We start from the raw sequence: 21,408 nt of genomic DNA on the forward strand, positions 1-21,408 counted from the left end.
TGAGGAGATCCTCCTCATTTCTTTATGATTGTCCCATAATATGTATGTCTGGGGAGTGATTTCTTTCATTAATAACCGCTCTTCCAGAATGTATTGCGATCTTAGACGGTATAGTTCACTACTTTGCATTAGACATGATGGGAATTTCAATAGAAAACGAATAGTACATCTCCCAAATGCCAAAAAATTGAAAAAGAAAAATCAAAACTTAAAATTCTTTAACAGTATCCTAACTATATCCAACACAAACAAATGAAAAATTTTCTCTTTGCCCCAGATCTGAAAGGTTTCCAATCTACCTTAAGCATATTCAGGATGTATTTAGTGAAAAATAAAGTTATTTTGAAAAAAAATACATAGATCTGATGTCCAAGGATCCAAAACACCATACTGTACACTTACAATTTTCAATGATGGCTTTGTTATTAGTATCAACAAGAGCAATTTTACCTAGTAGTAATTAACCCCCTGAAGTACCTCCCAAATTCGTAATATTGTATAAAAATATATACAAATGTGCTTTGGTTAATGACATATAGAATCAATTGTTCTATGTCTAAAAGTAAAGCTAAATAATTAAAAGAAAAAATCGTCTGTTGAGACTGAGGCCTCACAAGGTCACTTACAGTGTAGATTGTACATTTGTATAGATTGTAGGAAGACATGTTTTATTGAAATAAAGGTAAGAAAATGATTGCAGTAGCTACAAAACTAAAATTGTTTCATTTTCAAAACAACTTTCATTTTGATAAGAGTGATGTTAGATATTTTTTCCTACACCATTTACCTTAGCTCTTCTCTTTATTATATTATTTGGCAAGGATAAATCAAAAAGCATTTAGTTTACTAAGATGTGTGTAATACCATTTGTTGACATAAAAAGTGATTTAAAGCATGCAACAAAATTTCTGTGTATTAGGTTTAATTAATTATACTTATAGCAAACAGTAAATATTTCTGTACATACTAACTATACTTTATTATACCTTAAAACAGATATATTGATTTAAATAGCCTAGCCACAAAGAACACTGTTCATAAAATTAGGACATGAAACTAACCACATTTGTTGTTTGGAAAGACATGAAAAACAAATATTTTTAGGGTAAAAAATGATTTAAATGTGTATCTATTTTCTGCTTCAATTTCACCACCACTTTGAAAATACTATGCATACATCTTTTGAAGACATAATGGTTTAGTGACTTATCTAACCTATTCTGTAAAGTCCAAGTTCCCCCCCAACACAAATGTTTGTGATGAGTGATTAAATGCCAGTGTCCAATTCAAAGCAATTATGAATATTGGTTGGAAGCTCGTGAGTAGATGTATTTTTCCTCCTGAGGCAGTTACGCTGTGCACCTCAAACACATTCGACATCAGGCCTATGGAGAAATCATCTTTGTAAGCAGGGTGGATTTAACAGTAGCTTCCTCACAGGTTTATGTGTTTAATTAGCTGACAGAACAGACGAAACAGTAGGGGCTGAAGACTTGCAAGAGAAAATAATGTGAGTGTAGTATAGTTCTTATTGTGTCAAGCACTATTAATAACAAAAAGTGAAGAAGAGAATTAACTGAACTTTTTCATTTTTTAAAGAATCCAAATTTCATAATTCACTTGGTTATAATAAATTGTAGATCCCACAATGTACTCATTCAGTAAAAAATGCCCCAGTTGCAGACAGTGTATCGGAGTTCAGGTCAGTGAAGCCAAACTGAAAAACAGGAATGAGGTTGTGGTCCTGGGGATGGTGAATGCAACTGAGATGGATGTAGTCTAAATCTAGTTCTCATTTTATATTTTTCATATATAAATGGGAGCTCAATAAATAGTTTTCACATGTCACATGCTTTGTTGTATCCCAGATATTACATATTTTTCCTATCATTTAATGAAATTATCTTGCATTTTAATATTATATATATCCAAAATAGTACATTCATATAGTATATATAGTTTATTACAGGAATTATTCACACAAATATGCAGTAGTAATAGCTTATATCTCATATTAAAGCATGGAAATACATTTTAATCGATAACTTTACTACTTGCTACCAGAAGAAACATGTGAGTTATAACAAAAACTCTTTAAGAAAATGTTTTAACCAGGCTCAACACCGAGTTCACTGCTGCAATTTACATGGTAGTCACTGATAATGGTAAAAATGAATTTTGTCAAATTCAGAATTTATTTAAATCTTTTGAGTTAATAGTACTTGATTCAATTTAAGCCATGTGAGAGTTTAATTTCTTTTCAGATTTTTAAAAAAGGAAAACAGAACATCCTTATTTTGAAAGGAAAAAAATGGCAAAGATTTTAGGGATTCTTGCATATTAAATGACTTACAAAATAGGATTTTTGAGGTGCTATTTGCGAATAATTCCAAAATATTTTAATTTAGACATCACTGACTTTTACTTTAGGATGAAGTACTTGGAAAACTGTTGTTGACAATTGTTCCCGGATCAAAAAGCAGATGGCAAATGGGGAAACCCTTTTCTTAATCCCACATAATAATTATAGATTGAATTTTATTAGCTGTTTCTTATTAGGTTGGTGCAAAATTAATTGCATTTTAAAAGGTTAAAAATAATTGCAAAAACCACAATTACTTTTGCACCAACTTAATAAAATGGTCAAAGTATGCCTCATACTTCTTTGTACCTATGATAAGACTGGCAAATCCCATTGGCTGTAAAGTATTCACAGTTGGAGCATCTGGATTTTACCTGAGGCCCATAGACCTATCGTAGGCGAGTACCCATTATACAGTGACCAAAACTCCTTCATCAAGGGAACTTATGAAAAGCCCTTCTAGGCCTGGAGATGATTATCCATTAACGGAGATCCAAGGACATATTTGAACACAAAGGATCAGGGAGAACCTTATCAGTCCTTTGGCTGAAAAGAGTTATTTCAGGGAAATATAAATATTCTAGGATATGTCCTATTCAGACCAGAGCAAATCACCTGTACTCACCTGCCTAGCAGGAACCTAGGGTTTCCAGAATCAAGGTGGGAACCTGGCCTATGGCCAGAGAAGCCCTATTACTTGTACCAATAGATTTCATGCTTGGCTTTTGACTATGGTAACATAGCTAATTTCCTTTATTAATTTGAAGTAAAGATGGCAGGCATATTTATTAACATTCCAGACATCATTGGAAATTTGTTAAAAGCTAAAGCCCCTCTCTCCAACAAAATCATAAAGTTCCTGAAGACCTGGGTATGTGCATGTCCCTGAACCTCAGGATGAATCCTTGTCAATCAAGGATTGCCACTGTTAACCTTAGCTTGAAAGCCTTGCCTTGTCCCTAGCCATATCTCTGACTTGGTTCTCTGCCTGTGGCCTTTTGTATTGGTGTCACTATTAAAACATGAGAAAAATGGGCTTTTACTTTTGAAGTCAGGCTCTGGTCTGGTAACTTAAGCTCTTGAGGGAAATAACAATTTTAGCTCAAATCGTTTTGGGAGCAGTGCAATCAATGCTTGGTAAGTAAATGTATAATAATAATAATAGTATTTACTGACTGTACTCTAATAGGTGCTTTATACACATTGTCTCATTTAATCTTCACAGGTCTCTGAGGTAGGACTATTATTATCCTTATTTTACAGATGAAGTTAAATAATTTGCTTGTGGCCACAGACCTGTAAATCTAGCATTAGAAACCGTGCCATCTGACTCTAAGCCCTGATGATCTCTGTAGCTACAATGTAGCCATCTTTTAATTCTTCTTTTGGTTGTCTTAATTCTGCTTTCCACACTTCAAGTGGGTGAGAATTACTCAAGAGACAACCTCCCATCTTTTGCCTTAATTCTCCGCTCTACTTGATCTTCTCATTTTCTCTTTTAAAATACCCTACCGTGTATTCTTTTCTTGTAACTTCCCAGAAGAGCCAAGAAAGCGAGACTCAATGGAGGAGTAGGAATGAGGAGGTGCTCGTGCTATTTAGATGACACAGTTAGGGTTGGTGAGAAGCAGGAGGAGTCTGATTTTTTAATTATGGAGATTATTACAGCTCTTTTTTTGTATCCCACCTTAATCCTTCACTAAATTATGAATGTATCAACATAGAAGCACTCCTGAATAACTGTTTATGTGTATGATCTAACAGAGACTAGTCAGGATAGGTAAGGGTGAATTTGAAAAGACAGTTTTGAATATAGGACGGGAAATATCAGGACAAATCTGTAACTGCCACCTGAATGAGGGTTGCCCAGCTCTTTCCATTAAAGTATTGCCCCCTATTTTTTTATTGTGGTTTGTCTCACTTTAAAAACAGTTGGAAATATTTATTTTTAAGTAAATTTTCAAGATATACATAGAATGAGAAAATTTCAAGTCACTAACCTAAAAGTTCAATACCACCCAGACATTTCTATTACATTAAATAACTAAATAATAATTTGTTCCCTGCATCCAGTAAATCAACGTGAGCTCTTAATTTTATAAAAAATAGACCAAATAATTATAAGTCAAGACAAAAACATGATTTGGAGTATAGAACTATACTCCAAATATTAATATGAAATATTGATATTTGAATATCCTTATTTCAGAGAACTGCTTTACTTTAATAAAAATAATTGAACATCATTAACATTTTATTTCTCAAAACGGTGTATATGATAAGCATTATCTTTATTTAGAAATTAGGAAAATTAAATAGGTTATGTTTTATTCAGGATTTTGAGGTAAATCAATGAAAAATCCAGTTTTACACTAAGAAAATTTTTAAAAAATTGAGACCATCATCCTTAAAATAAAATCTCAAACTGCCATTTTTTTTGTATTGATTGCATTTTGTTCAAATGAAAGGTGTTTTTTTTTTTTAGTTTTTATCCCCCTTAAGAGTGAATTCCTAAAGTAGACATTTTTTATCTGTTTAAGGATGGCATTATTTAATTATGGAACAAGCAAGAAAGCTTTAGACTGACTGACTCACATAACATTTCGTTTGGTACATCTATTTAAAGAAAGTCATGAAGGAGAAAATCACAGCATGGCAGCTATGTTAATGGCTGATGAAAAAAATATAAAATAGAAGACAGTTTTTCTGTACACAATTAACCCTTTACAACAACTGATTAAATAGCTGTATTTGATAACTGTATTATCCAAAAATTTTCTAAAATGAATTCAAATGTCCAAACTTGAAAAATATACTCCATAGCATTTACCACAAACTAATAAATTATTCTAAGGTTTATTCTACAACTAACTGATTTTCAAAAAATATTTTTTGTACAGAAATTAAGTACAAAAACTAGAAGTGTGGCTGTCATTGCCACTGAGAATAAGATATAAATGTATGTCATCATTTTCAAAACCACACACAGTTCTTTTCCCTATAAAAGGACTAGAGAATAGAAACTGTAGGTGTACCCCTTTACTCACCCATTTGCTTCGTTGAAGTAAAAAAATCTAGCCTCTTTGTTTCCTAACATGCAATGCAAAACACAATAGTATGTGATTTTCCTGGGGGAATTATTTCCTTTTTTAAAATCATAACATGAACCTAGAAGACTTGTTTGTTCTTAACTTCCTATTTTGGCATATCAGAAGTTCAAAGAAAAGGTATTCTCTCTCTCTCTCTCTCTCTCTCTCTCTCTGTCTCTCTCTCTCTCTCTGTCTCTCTCTCTTTTCTGCCCTCTGGAGTGAAGGGTGAACTGGCTAGAAACTACAAGAAAAACTCAACACATCATAACAGTTGTTGGAATTAGTGAGTTGCTGTGGTGATCCGTGGCCAGCTGCTGTCATTTAGAATGTAAGTGCCAGAATAGCTACAATGGGTACAAGCATCCTCTCAAATAAAAAAGAGAACATTGTAAACCAAACACATTAATTGGCCAAAATGTAAAATCAGTAAAAATAAATGAGCTGGGAACCAAAGCAGATGGACACTGGCAGCTTGTCTCTTTTCTTCACCAGAGGTTTTCTGTTTGAAACTATTTGGAGAGATGTAATTATGTAAGCATGATTCTGCTGGTCACAAAACAAACACTATTGCTAGTGTACCATTTTGTAAAATATCCACTAAGCTAATGTAAAATTGACTTACATAACGTGTTTTGAATTTATCCAGGATAAAGAGTGATGGGTGAAAACTTAAGTTCAGGTGTCAGTCATGGGTATTGCCAGTGGTTAGTCAATAAAAATTATTGTTTGAGCCATTAATAGCTTAGCATCTTGCCATTTTGTATAATAGTTTCCTATATCATATAAAATTACTTTGAAGCCTGTGATCAGACATTGTCCAAATTCTTGCTAAAGTCCAGACTGGGTCAAATGCAAACTTCATTTGAAAAATGTAAGATAAAAACAATGTGTTGTAATTGGACGCATTTGTTACATAGCATGAAAAAGCTAGAATCACAGAAATGCAGAAATATATTTTATTTTCAAACAGAACTAATAATGTCCATCATTTCTGTTGCTGGCAATGATAGGTAGAAAAAAGTTGGCTTTCTATTGATCATTTCAATAGAACACAAATTAATGGTTATACTATTCATATGCTGTCAAGAAACAAGCCTTTCATAAGCAACATCTTTTTTATTCTTACTATGTACCCCAGATATGAGCTAGGTGTTAACTGGAAATATCATCCCACATTATGCGGATGGTGTTTCTCAAAAAAACACCAGTTTGATGTAAATTGCTCTCAAATTTCCAGGTGCTTAAAGTTATTATTGGTAACGTAATCAATGATTGGCATAAAAACATGTGTTTTGTGTCTCATTTCTTTAAAAAAATAACATATACTTTTAAAATAACCAGTTTATATATTCAGGCATGGAGGCATAAAGAGATGAAACTATAAAACCCCCCAGCATTTGTGTTGTTCAGAACGGTTTTAACCTGGCTAGACATAAAGTCAAGATATGGAATAATTTTCAAATCTACCTGTATGATTATGGTACTGGGATCTTTATTTTAAGAAAGCTGACTTTTACTCATTGGGGTTCTTGCAATCACTCTGCCTGTTTCTAGATTGGAGGTGGGATCTAAATTTTCTAAGCTCTTTTCAAATAATTTTCTAATACTAAGTGCACTAATCTCTTAAGTTTAGCTATGATTGAAACACAAGAAGCTAAAGGCTTACCGTCTATGTAGATATAGTCAGATTCAGCCAGGCTAACAATTACAATGGCATAACAGACATGCAGGATCTGGGCTGAGCACTGCATCTTTACCTGGACCAGGGCATCCATGCGGTGGGCATTGACTCAATACAAACCTGGAAGCCATCTCCTCTGGAAGATGTGGCACAGACCCAGGGGATCTGCTACTAAGTGGCAATGGGTCTCCATTAATAGGAGGAGCCCTAGATGGGAAATCCAGCAAAAGGTGAGCAGGGTCTCAAAAGTAGACGGGGAAGTCTGCCAAGGAATTCTGCATCTTGACATTGATCCTGTAAATATATTCAGTCCATTTGCATGAGGTAAATCCCCACAATTGTTCAAAGACTGACTCCAGCCTCAAGGAGTATTAATAAAAGCAAGAAAGGGTCTGGTTCTGGAAAACAAACAACAACACACTATAGGCAATGACAAAGACAGAAGAAGGCCGAAAAGCCAGTTGACTAAATTCAGGTATATGATCAGAGCTGGTAGGGCTAGAGTGACTTCCCAGAGAGGCGGGCAAAAATTTCTTAAGTCCCATCCTGGTACAGATTGGCCCTGTCAACCAGACTAGGAAGTAACAGGCAGAATCGAACAACTCTATCTTTAGAGAGAGAGAAGATTCAGAGTCTGGAAGCCTGAGGAATATGCTGATGATGAAAAAGGAAAGATTTTTCACCAGCTGACTCTGCCAGCAACTGTCTTATGTCCAATTGATATCTTTTATTGGATTCCCTCACACACTGTAGAAGCTTCCCTTCAGAAGAAGTATTAGTGTCAGACAAGGCCTCCAACAAAATTCCATAGCAGCTCCCTTACACAAAAACACATTTTGCTAGTCATAAGGGGTAATTAAAAGGAAAAGCAAATGGAAGGATATCTGTCTTCCAGAAATTTAAAATCTAACACCTATGAAGAAAACAACTTTGCGGTCCCCTCCATGTGGTAGAAGCTAAGAGCTAATCGCAGATGTTAGATATCGGAGCTTAAAATCTCTTACTGTACTAGAAACAGTACCTTTGGGGCCACTATAGCAGAATGGTGGTCTAGCCCATGGCTCTAAGCACCAACCCAATACCAGAATACAACAAGCCATACCACAACACAGTGATGCTTAGCAGTTGCCAAACTATTGTAAAGGCAAACAACAAACAAACAACTAAATAAGGAAAAAGTAAAGGAAGCCAAAAGTGGGAAGGCAGAAAGACCACACCTATCACAAACATAGGAAATAGTTTTCTGAACCTCCAGCAGAAAGAACTAGAAAGGACGGGGTTAGGTGATATCTGTAAGATTCAGGATAACTGCCCTCACGATAATTCCAAAATCCAAAGAAAAATATGTCTCCAAATTCCCACTCTTTAGTCTCAAATTTTGTGTTCATCTCTAAGTGTGTCTGCTCTTTTGGTATTTTAGGAAAGCAGTTATCCAGATCTATCTTATTTTGATGCTGAACTTTTTTCTCAGATAATCCAGCTTTCTTTTTCTAAACTGAATGCATCACAGAAACCTACAAATTGCTATAATCAGAAATGGAGATTTATAACACCATCCTCCATCAGAGAGTAATGAAGTTCCCACCCTGCACTTAACACAGGGTCTCATGGTCATGACATTCATAATTTCCCTTTGGGCATCTTCTAGAGGTGGAGGTGATAGACGTTTGTGAAACTTACATAGTTGCATCAAGGTTAACATTCTGAAATATAGAGAAACCTGAATCCACTTTTATCTTTTCTGTAGGAATAATTAGTTCATCATGGCAAGATATGCCAAGGTATGCACAGCCAAAGATTCTACGTTTAATCTACATTGCTAGCATGGCTGGGAATTCTCACATACCTAGTGTGTCACATAGTTACTTCACTATGGTAAATTTCACTCACAAGACAGTAACAGAATTTTCAGAAGGGAAAATTGTATATCGTAACTATTTGGTTTCTACTAACAATAGAGAAGTTAACTATAAAAGAAAGTCAGACACTCAAGATTTGGCTCATACTTAATTAAAAATATTAGATTCTTAAAGAAAATATGTATGTAAAACAACTGTTATTAAAATTATTGGGCGATTTGTTTCACACCCTATGAAAACATTTAAGCACTGGTGCATATACTTTAAAAACAAAATTTTAAATTTGGGTACAGATAGATCGATACATTAACTAAATATTCATAAGATTGTATTCTAAAGTTGTGTCTTTTTGGACCCAATAGTTTTTTTGTTTTGTTTAGTTTTTTAAATTAAACCTACCTAAATTAACAATTAAATTCTCATGTGTGATGATTTGATGCTATCTGAAAATATATTAAATATTAGTCTATATGTTAAGATTTATCTTACATTTTACCTGTTGTGCATGTAAACAAAGAAGGCTTGTCCCTCAGAAGGCATATAGCCAAAGGGACTGTGACTATGAAGTGCAAGTTTTCAAGTCATGTTCCATGCAGAACTGCAAAGGGCTTTGACTTATAAAGGACTGATAGGCAGGTATCTGAGATGTGAGTGCAGTGTTGTGACTGATTATTTTAATTAATATAACCAAACATTCATCAAAATCAAATGCTTCAAAATGGTCGTCTTGCTAGGTGGTCAATGCTCATTTCAGCGAAGCTACCTGTATTGGATGTCTTCTTCATAATTGCCTTCAAAGGCTACTGCCCACCCTTTGGAACATTTTTTATAATGGGAAAGCTTTGTTTAGTAAAAGAAGATTGACTTTGGGAAACGTATATGGAGTTAAGTGTGGTGAACATAGGTATCTCTGCTTTGGGTTTAAAAATGAATTATGACTATCAAGTAGGAATGTTCTCCTAAAAATTATCTCACTTAAATGACAGTACCAGAAAGAAGAGTTTGATAAATGTTTTGAGCAAAGGGGAGAAGGGAGGACAGTGGCGTCAAAGAAATATGACAATAGATTCTGTAAGGAAGACCATCTCACTGTCTCATTGTTTCATGGTGGTCATATTTTCTAAGAACGGATTAAGAGAAGTGTTGTTGACTTTTCTATGAAACCCCACAAAGCTACCTGGGACCTTAACATTTAGACTGAAAAGAAGAAGATGTGACTATTTCTCAAATTTTCCCTCTATGGAGTGTGGCTTCTCACACTTGTCTTAAAAGATGTTTCCAATTTTCCTATGCTGAATGAGAAATTAATGCATGTACTTAGTGAATATGTGCTGAGCATGAACTGTAAGGCCTTGTCAGAGCAAAAGAATGCTTTTAGCTTCTATTTACAAATATCTCTTGGATATTCTGATGAAATGGAAGAGAGTCTTTCTGATAGTTTATTTTCACCCCAATGAATCTTAAGGAAATTATAGCTGAGTTTATTGAAATATTTTCACGTGAAAGCTCCAGGAACAAAGTCAAACGGTCTTATAGTTTTACAAAGTTCTTTTGTGAAAAATACTGTAAAATCTCCTTTTCTGAGAAATTGTATTTTCTTAAATCTTTCAAAAATGGAATATAGAGAAAACCTAAGATTCTGAAAGAGAAGAATTCTTATGTGTAGAAAGCATTAATATATTGGGGTACTTAACAACTTCAGAAATGACAATTGAAATATTTGTCAAAGTTCATTCCACTAAATCTATCACAAATAAACATTATCATGAGTTAGATGTGTCTGCAAAGAGATTGTTAAAATGTTACCAACTCAATCTAAAAAAATCCAATATCTATTTCATTGACTTAACATTTCTCTTAGTAACAATATTACTTCCACTTAAATGAAAATTAGCTCTGCCTACCTATCCCAAAATAATAAAGTGAATATGACACCTATCACTAGGAAAAATAAATCATATTTAATTAAACAGTAATTATGTTGTGGAATAGATGCTAATAGCATTTCGGGTATTTTTAGCATGGTTATTCAATTTGAAAAAAATATTTTATTTTTATTTTTATGTCAGATGCAGAAACTCTTTGAGGTAATGTTTTTCTAAGGTAGAAAGGAAGAATTCTTTGTATATATATATCAATATAACCCTGCATATTGATTTTGGGAGGGTCTTTAGATGACATACGAGAAAAATTTCTATTTTTTCTTTAATGCTGATAAATGAGTCATTTAAGAAACAAAAAAGTATATGTGATCATGCATGAGTTGAATTCTATAAAATAGACTGCTTTTTGTATTCTAAACAGTTTGAAAAAAATCAGGCAAATTATGTGCCTAATTTCTTTTTTACTACAGTTCTAATACACATTGATTGAAATCATTTTGCAGCATTGTTGCAATAGCTAAAAACGTAACAGTTTGGATACAGTGTTTATGAAGACCTCAGCATTCAAAATTCTAGACAGAGATCACAGGACTTAGTAAGAGATCATATAGGTAATTTGACCACAAAAAGCCACATACTTAAACGATAAAACAAAATTAAATTTTAATTTTAAAGAAAGTGATAGAAATTATTATAGTTCAGTGTAATTTCTGACTTGTTTGCAATTTTTAGATGTGATGGAAGAGAAAGAATTTAGCAAAGACACCTCCAATGCATAACAATATGAATATTTGGCAAACTTCAAGTAATATTAATTATTCTCACATTTGGGGAGGGTACTGAAAAATTTTTTCATAATTTTTTTATTATAATGATTTATTATCAAATAGAATTATTTTAACTTAGTCTTCCCAGATTACTTAAAGAAGAGTTAAATCACAGCCTTTAAAAATTGAAAAACAAAATGTACTTTTAATGACATTAGAAAAATACTATTATTGAAACTTAAACGGTCAGTTATTTTATATTCTAGCTACTTGCCAAAGATAGAAGACAATCTAAAATTGCCAATTGATGGTTGAATTAAAAATTTATTGTATGTTATAAGACTAATTCTCAGGCTTCTTTTAGGAAACACAAATCAGCAAAGGAACTGAACTAATCAGTATAAAATTAACAGGTAACACTTGAAAAAAAATAAAATCTAATGAAAATAAAATTAGCAACAGATTTTGTCATTTAATTATCTATATTAGGTAGCATATGAAAATTTAAAGCTTTTCAAGCTTTTGCAACATTTGTAAAAATGAATTGCACATCTTTACACTTTAAAAAGAGTCTGTCATCTAATACATACCTAGGCAACTTTTTAATTTTTTTAACTGTTCTGTTCAAAATGTTTTAAACTAATAATTAGATATATTGACTTGAAAGTATTAGGTACTTAATACTTTTAAATTTTTATTTAGAGTATAGAATTTGGAAGGTGTCAAAATAAATTAAAAAAATAAAATTTACAAATTATAACATTTGATGCCAAATGATTAAAAGTGTTAAAAGAATGTAATGCCTAATTTCAAAGTTGAAGCTAACAAATCCAGAAGACTCCACAAGTAGAAAATATTAATTAATGATAAAGTTTTGAGTAAATTTTTAGCATTCAATAATAAAATCATTCATAAATGCAATTAATTTTTAGAATATTGTGTAAAAATAATTTATACAATATAAAACAATAAAATTTTTCCTAGAAACTAAGTATTGGTTGGTGCAAATGTAATTGCAGTTTAAAAGGTTAAAAATAATTTCAAAAACTGAAATTACATTTGCATCAACCTAATATTTTCATACTCTTTTGTTTTTCTGTTTATTGTAACTGACTTTAAAATTTTATTTCCTTTGTATATTTTGGAGAGTCATGATTCAGAGATGGATTTTAACAACAAAACAAAAAACTCTGGGTTCATGCCTTATATCAATTTTTAAAGGAAATATTATTACTGCTTTATTTTCATGTGGTTACGTCTGTTTTTATCTATCGAGTATAAAATAATTCACCAAGCTAAAATTGATATTTAAATTTGTTTCTACTTTGTGCTAGGCTTGATTTCTATAGTCTCTTTAAAATGATATAGTTGCTAGAGATTTTTTTCAAATGTTATTTTCATGGCATATAATGTTGCTTCTGCAAATAATTATCTCTCTTGAACTGGAAATTACTCATCTTTGATATCAAGTTAAAATTTTTGATATCTGTCCCTTTTAACTATGATTAATTTTTAATAGCAATACTAGCTACCTCTTTTTTTAACAATGTAACTAAAAATTGCTTTACACCTACACTGTTTTCTCTGCCCTTATTTCCTTTTTCCTCCCTCTTCTCCCTCCCTCCTTCTCTCCCTTCCTCCTTCCCTCTCCTTGTTTCATGTTCTTCCCTTTCCTTTTCTTTTTCTTCCTTTCTTCTTCTCCTCCTCCTCCTTCTCCTCCTTCTCCTCTTCTTCCTCCTCCTCCTCCTCCTCCTTCTCCTTCTCCTTCCTCTTTTTGGGTAAAGTTATTGAATCAAGTAGCTGTCTAGTGGGAGAAGGAACTGTTATTACCCATAGTCAACAGGCAAGAAAAATGAAAATCTTTATCATGTGTGAAGTATCTAAAGCAAAGAGATTTACTAAGAGTAAGGCCTGAGAAAAAGAAGTTTGTGCAATCTAGCACATAAGCTTAATTCTTGTTTAGTTTTTGGTAGAATGTCTTTCCTTTACTTTCTGAAACACACTCTGCTGATTAAAAAAAAAGCTGACAGTTAATTAGCACAGAGTCTTATTACAGAAGTCTCCTCTAAAGCCGACATATTCAAGTTATCTGAGGTGATTGTCATAAAGGGGTTGTTTGCTGTGGTGCTCACAGATGGCAGAAAAGACAGCCAAGGAACGCAAACAGCCTGATAATCAAGATAGCCTTAAAATATGGGTGAGTTTTCAACTCTGATTCTGGCAGCAGCCTCTTTTCAAATATCTTGTGTTGTTATATCCAAGTGGTGTACTTTAAAGCAGGCCTTGTCATCAAAGGGGTCCCAGAGTCAAGAATAATTATGATAATTACCCCAAATTGCAACCCCCCAAATAATCATAATAATAATCCTGAATCTTAACCAAGTATAATATTGTTTGTGCAATACACTGGTACATTCAAAAAGATGAAGTGCTAGACAACTACAATCTATTCTTGACTGACAAAGCTCCCATAATTGTATGACTTTCTGGGATAATGGTTTAAACAAAAGTAAATAGTTAAAAAAAAAGCCCCTTTCCCCCTCCCCCACCAAAAAGGATTGGAAAGCTTAGCTGTGTTTAGTACCCATTGATGAAAGCAGTGTTCTCTGATCCATGCTGCTATTGTTGGTTTTAGTTTAGCTCCCTCTCAATCAATATCTAACAGGGCATGATTTAATAAGGTTTTATAATCTCCAAAAATGGGGGGAAGGGGGTGGTTGTGGTATTGTCATTCATCAAAGGGGGCCTTTCAGGTTTCTTTGCTTTCACCTGCTGGGACCCATTTGGTCTCTTTCAAAGAGAATGCAATGACAAAATGAATGAGAAATGCTAGAATAAGAGTCCCTTATTCTACCCAATAGTATAATCAATGGGTACTTGTAATCCCTATTGTACCTCACAGAGGTAGTTGTAAGACAATTAAATCTCGCTTCTCAGGCAAATGATTCTGGTAGTTAACCTGAAACAGCCAACAATATTGAAGAGAATTAATGCATTTGAAGCAATGATGTAATGGGATATTGCCTGGCCAGAAAAACATGCATGTGTATTGATGTGTGTATGTTTATCTCCATACACTGTGTCCACACTTTTCATGGCTCATAGGCCCTTAAATATTACATGAGTAAGTGGTAAATATTTTAAGCAATTCCACAGTATGTCTTTTAATTTTTATTTTAAATGAACATGAAAATATTCTCATTTTTGCAGCATTATGCACTCTAAACTGTAGTTTCATAAACAGAAAACATTTACATAGTTAACATCAGTTTGATGTGACAACCAATTTAGTTTTAATTTCATTTGCATCAGCTAAATTCAATTTCTCTTACCCTACTTACTGAGTCGCTTGAATGTCAAAAGGAGGCTTGTAGTCTTTGGAAGACACATGCACTCCTTTCAGCCTGCATTATTTGGCCACCTTCAGTTATGTAGACTTCATATTCGATTTCAAGTATTGTCTATCAAGAAATCTTGTTTAAGAAGAAATAAAAGTGTGGCCAGTGATAAAATTGCATAGCACACAAATTCTAAAGGATTTGTGAAGAAAAGCTATACTCTTGTTAAGTCCTGTACCTAGTGATAAATTTTAAATAACATGTAAACAGAGCAAAGAGATTGCTGGATCAGATACACAAAGATGCATTTTATTTCATAACAATTAAAAAATGAAAGGGCCCTTGCTTTAACAGAATTTAAACATTCTCTTAATTTTTCTTATATCCCATTTGTGTTGAAAATGTCCAACTTCCTTTGCCAAAGTTCTCTGAGAAACCTCAATTAGTTATAATTTATGCAGTAACTCTCAACTTTATTCTTCAGGCAAAATCTTGCATTTAATTAAAACACCAACATGTGATAAACACACTTTAATCTCTGGAGGTACATATTTTCTTTTCTACCTCAGGAGTTTTAATAAAGAGCTATTGATTTGGGAGAGCTATACCCGCCAAAATATATTGACCCGGACATACACCAATATTCACAGATGTGTTCTCTGCACACAAGCACATATGTATTTTCATTAAGTTATTCAGACCTATAGCTATCTTATGTATAAATAAAATTAGCTCCTCTGATGCTTGTATACATAATTCTTTCAATGATCTCTAAATATTGAACAGTAACTCGCAGGGAAGTAGAAATGTTATCCTTTGTGACTTTCACGGCAGAAATATTTGGTATCGGAATTCTATATACTTGTGGATCATTTTTAAAGCCTGTTAATTTGCTGTATTTTGATCAACAGGAATAAAGAAATCCACTAGAAAAACAAAAAGTAAAATGTATTCTTTCATAATACTAAGTTTAGCAAAGAGTGAGACACCTGACTCCTCTGGATACTTTCAGATGAGCAGAGCTAATTGGGGTAACCCAAGCCAATGGCCATTTGAAAGACTCAAGGTCAGGTGTTTTATTACTGGGATAGTATTCAAAAAAATGACTGTCAGGGGTGAACGAAGAATTATGTCAAGAGCATTCAGCATTACTGCCACTAAAGAGAGAGGAGGGGGAAAACATTGTGAAGAAAAACATGTCATTTTCTAAATGAGCTAGGGGAGGAGGTGAGGGCAATAATGTGGCCTTCAGCTGTTGGTTTATTAGGTTTCCATTCCCATGATCCACATCTGCATTAGGCAGAAATAGTTTTACTTTTCATACAGTTGCAGTCTACAACTTTTTTTTTTTTTTGTGGAGTGAAAAATAGCTGTGGAAAACATGCAGAAGAGGTTTGTTCTTTGTGGTTGTTTGTTTCCCCATCTCCTCTGCTTCTATAGCCAATCTTTGCATTGTTGTCTGATTCGCCATGGAACAGTGAACATTGCTTTTCCTAGCCAAATCATCCAGTGTTAAATGGTATGTGATACAGATCAATAGTGCATCTACAGCTGTACAAAAAGGGCAATGTTGTTTCTCTTAACAATTTTGAAAGAGAGTGTGGCCTAGTGGTTAAAGGATTACACTGGGTATTGAGGGTTTTGATGTCTTGAATTCTAATTCTAATTCTAATTCTAAGCCATTGGATTTCTAATGAAGTTGTTAGCAAGCATTTTCATGTCTCACTCTTTTTTTGGAAAATGATGAAAGTGATCTGCAACAATATATTCATGGGTTATAGACTTGGTCTATCATGTGATCATTCAATAAATAATGAAAATCTGGAAGGCTGACGAATGAAGAAGACTGAAAAAACATCTTGGTAATTTTAAACTGTTTATTACTTCACATATTCTGTGAGATTGATTGTTCTTATTTTATGTTTTTTTTTTCTATTGCTTGTTTCTATGCTTCAGGCTATTCTTCCATCTCATCTGAGCCCATTTAGCAGAAACTGCACATTTATATATTTGGAGTTTCAGTCAAAATTGGTGCATTGGCTTGTTTTGGTTCTGATTACCTGCATTCTCCTTCATGAACAGGATACGTTTCTATTTCACATGAGCCCCTTGTCAGTGATATTTTAATGAACTGTAATGTAGAAAATAGCTTTGGAAAAAGCGGTCAGCTTTTTGTTGCCATTGCCAAAGCCAATGCCAGGTGCAAATTGTTGTTCATAAGGATTAGAAACACACATCCTCCTCTATTTCAGTTTGGAGTAGAGGCCTGTGTGAGTATATGTGGGCACATGTACCCATGTGTGTGTGTGTGTGTGTGAGAGAGAGAGAGAGAGAGAGAGAGAGAGAGAGAGAGAGAGAGAGAGAGACCAAAGCAGAGAGAAGAGTTTTATAAAGTTGTATACTATTGTTAGCTGAAGCTAACCTTTGAAAGGATGGTAGGCCCTCCTATTGTATTTTCTGCTTGCATTTCTAGAATCCAGTTTATCTAAACTCTTACCCCCTTCTTCTTCTTCTGGCCACTCCTTCCCTCCCCCACCCCCAATTTATTTCAGAAGAATGTTACCTGTTTTGTAAATAATTCAGTCAAGCAGCAAATCAGAAGAACAAAGTCACATACTATTCTTGGTGTAGTCAAATAACAGGGGTCCAACATTAATTTTATTTAAATGTCTGTGGTTTTGTTTTATTTTACTTTATTTTGTTTTATTTGTTGGGTATTGTACGAGGCAGAGGTGGAAAGTCCTCGGTTGTTGAAGAGTGGTGAAAAACTAAAAGTTCTGAGGCTGAAGAGATTGTTCAAGGAAACAGATCGTGGCTCTCACTTTGGGCTTTGTGGGTGACTCAACCTCCGTCACAGATTAAATGCTTAGGATAATGCATTGTAGGAAGACGCTGTGAAAACACTTGGGAAAGTAGAATTAATATATTGATAAAGTAGTTGCCTTGATTTTTAGGATAGCTGATATAACCTCTTAAGTTTCTGGGAAGGAAATAAATGAAATAGCCAGCAAATAAGTGTTATTCTTTCTCCAAATCAATGGTGAATTTTTAATCATTTCTTCTACATTTCACATATTAAAGACGTATGAGCTTTAGTCATCTCAAGACGCTGCAGTGTTTTATATGGCCTTCTTTAAACTTTTTAAATTTTCCTAATTTGTTTCAATTTAAGATTTTTATTTTTTAAATGTAATTTAAATTTATTATACTCCAAACCACCAAAAGGTATTTTGTGTGTGTGTTTTCCCCAAAGAAGTATATATATTTTATTAATGGTTTCCAAATTATTAGTGGGTCTCTGTTCAGTTTTTCTTAAAGATATACTATAACTTTGTAGAATCTTGACCACAAGCATGAAATACAAAATCACTAGGTGAACAAAGCTTACTTCTATGTAATCACTGTTCTGCTATTAATATATGCTATTTATTCTCACAGAATGAATGTGATGTTCAATTATTTTAGTATTTAATTGTTAAGTTATTTGATATCCAATTAATTGGTTGGTCAAATAAGCCAAACAATATTAAAAGAAAAAACACTTCTCTCAAAAAAATCCCCCCAAAACAAATTTTTTTTTTATTTTTAAGTGAGATGCTGATCAATATATTTTCTTTTATGTTTTATAAATATTAATATTACAGAAAATCAATTGAAAAATGAGAATATAATGCATTTCTAATCATTTCAAATAGTTGTTAAGTCTGCTTAGTGTGACTCCAAATGTAATTTGAATGTGGGATTTTCTACTTAACCTAGTGCAATTACAAAAGCATTTACAAAGTTCTTTTTTTTCCCCCTAGGTTGTGTTTTGCATAAAATGATATTGCAAGTTTTATCAAACTCTTTGACTATATGAATACAACAAAGAACAAAATATCAGTCCGCTGCTTCCACCCCTCTACCAGGAAAACGGAGGTGTCTCTGTTTTCCATTTTATGGACATAGTTGAGTTATTTATTCATGTGGGAGTCCAAATTTTAAAAAAAGTTTAAAAACTTTTTCATTGAAATAATTAACTGCAATCATATGGAGACAATGTCCTTCTCAGAACTAGTGAAAAGCTATTATTTTTCAGCAAGTGATCAAACAGAGCTGAGCAGGGAATTTCTGTAGCACACACACACGCACACACACACACACACACACACACACACACAAACACATACTCCCAAGTGAATTTTCAAGCAGAAAATGACGTTATGCTCCCCTGTTGTTAGTTAGATGCCACAAGAAAACTTAGTGGCCATTCATGATCCATTGAAATCATACTCCTAGAAATTGTTTTAGATCTGTATATAAAATCACTCACTTTAAAAGTATTAAACTATTAGTCTGTACTATATCCCTCATGACCAATTGTGAATTGCATAGAATGTCTAAAGAAAGCAAATCAGTTGCATACACATAAGGCTTCTATTTCAAGATATCTTATATCTATCTGTCTATCTATCTATCTATCTATCTATCTATCTATCTATCATCTATCTATATCCATCTATCTATCTTATAGTAACTCATTGTATAATGATAATGGAGTTTTGGAGATTTCACCTAAAGTGAATATTTTAAATGATACCAATTAAAACATGACTCACAGGACTCATTCTATGGATGTATTAATATGACAAATTAACTTATGTTCCCATAAACCAGAACAACAGATGGTAAAATCAAGATATACTATTGTTTATGAAACAAGTTTTGCCAAGTTGTCTCTTTGGTCTCCAATATTTGTATTTTAAAGAGGTTCAATTATGTTTTATTGAATCCTTTTTTTTTCTAAATGTTTTAATTGGAGGTCTTCATATAATCTCTGGTTTCCATAAATTCATTGAAGCTGGGGCTTAGAAGATACTTGAGAAATGATAATCTTTCTCTGAGACATTATACAAAGAAAAAAACAAACTTCAAGGGTGGCTCAAAACTGAAAAAAAAAAAAGCTTTTAGAAATCTTTCAGATTTTGAACTGGTATAATATAACAAAACTATAAAACCTATTATATGTATAAACACAGCTATATCAGTAGTACATGAAATAAATTATGCAGTTCAGTTTGCCAATGTGTAATATAGTTTTTGATCATATGTAAATTTGATACGAGATTTTAAAAGGAATCTTTTAAAGTATACCCCAAACTACAACAGATTTGTCATTCATGCACTGCTGAGCATGGAGGCCTAATTTTACCTTTTTGCTATTATTTTAAATTAAGGCACTTATCCAAAAGATCAAAACAGCTTTTACAATGGACATTTTGTGAAGCGAGATAGTGATAATATCTGGAGGAATATGGTAATTGCTCCTGTTGTGAAGGCACAGGGAGGTATATGCCTTATGCATGTATTGGAAAGCTGGAAATACACCCAATATAAAACTATATCTCAAAGTTTGGAGGGTAAATTAGAAGGTGCCTACTGATCAGGCAGAAATATTAAATGAAGCAAAAACATTGCATTTGAAAAGCAAGAACAAAGACATTTCCTTTTGCTTTGCTGGTAAAGAATATTAAAAAAGGACAACCACTATTCTGACAGCAGTTTTAAATCTAGCTTTTCATATTACAGTCCTTAATGAGGGACCCCACAATATCAGATGAAGAAAGACAAAGAGAATTTTTGATGAAAAAAAAAATCAGGGAAAAGAAAGAGATGAGTAAGAATATGCAAACTTAGTCTGCAGTTGTTTGAGCACAGGCTTAATGCTGAAGGGACTTCTCCTTTCCTCTAACTACCTATTAAGGATGGCTGCATAACAAATAGCAGACTATCCCCTAAAGAGCTGAAAGGTAAAGTTCTCAGGAAGCCCCAGTAAATACTGCAATGATTTTTACTATTCCAAATTTAATTCGACATTTTCTGAGTGTGTGTGTATTGGGGGGGGGGAGGGTGGAATACCCCTCCGTGTCCTGAAAAGTGTCGTGCAACACAGAAAGATTTCTCGGAAAGAAAATGCATCTTACTTGACTAAACACTGAGCTCTCAGCATGAGAATAAATGTAGAGGAGACACTGTAAGCCAGTGAGGCTGAGCAGACCCAGTGCAGTGCTTTCATGCCATCTAGTGGCTTTATGAGAAGTCTCCTGAAGACCTGATTTCAAGAAACCATTCTTGTTTGTATTTAGGCAAGTGGAAGAGAATTGTCATAATTATTCAGATTATTCAAGCAAAAGGAGTTATTTTTCTTGAAAAATATAAACACTTTAGGTTAAAATATCCCAGAAGTTTAAACATCCTGGCTTTAAATTTTTGGTGCCATTTTGGTTTGGGTGGATATAGTCCAGGAATTAGTGTTCCCTTTCCCTTTCCCTTTCCGTTTTCTTTTCCCTTTCCCTTTCCCTTTCCTTTCCCTTCCTTTCCTTTCCTTTCCATTTCCATTATTTCTCCCCATCTTCTCTTTAAAATTCCTGTTTTGATTTTCCATTTCTG

Source organism: Rhinolophus hipposideros (assembly GCF_964194185.1).
Source record: "Rhinolophus hipposideros genome assembly, chromosome: 7".
NCBI lineage: Eukaryota > Metazoa > Chordata > Mammalia > Chiroptera > Rhinolophidae > Rhinolophus > Rhinolophus hipposideros.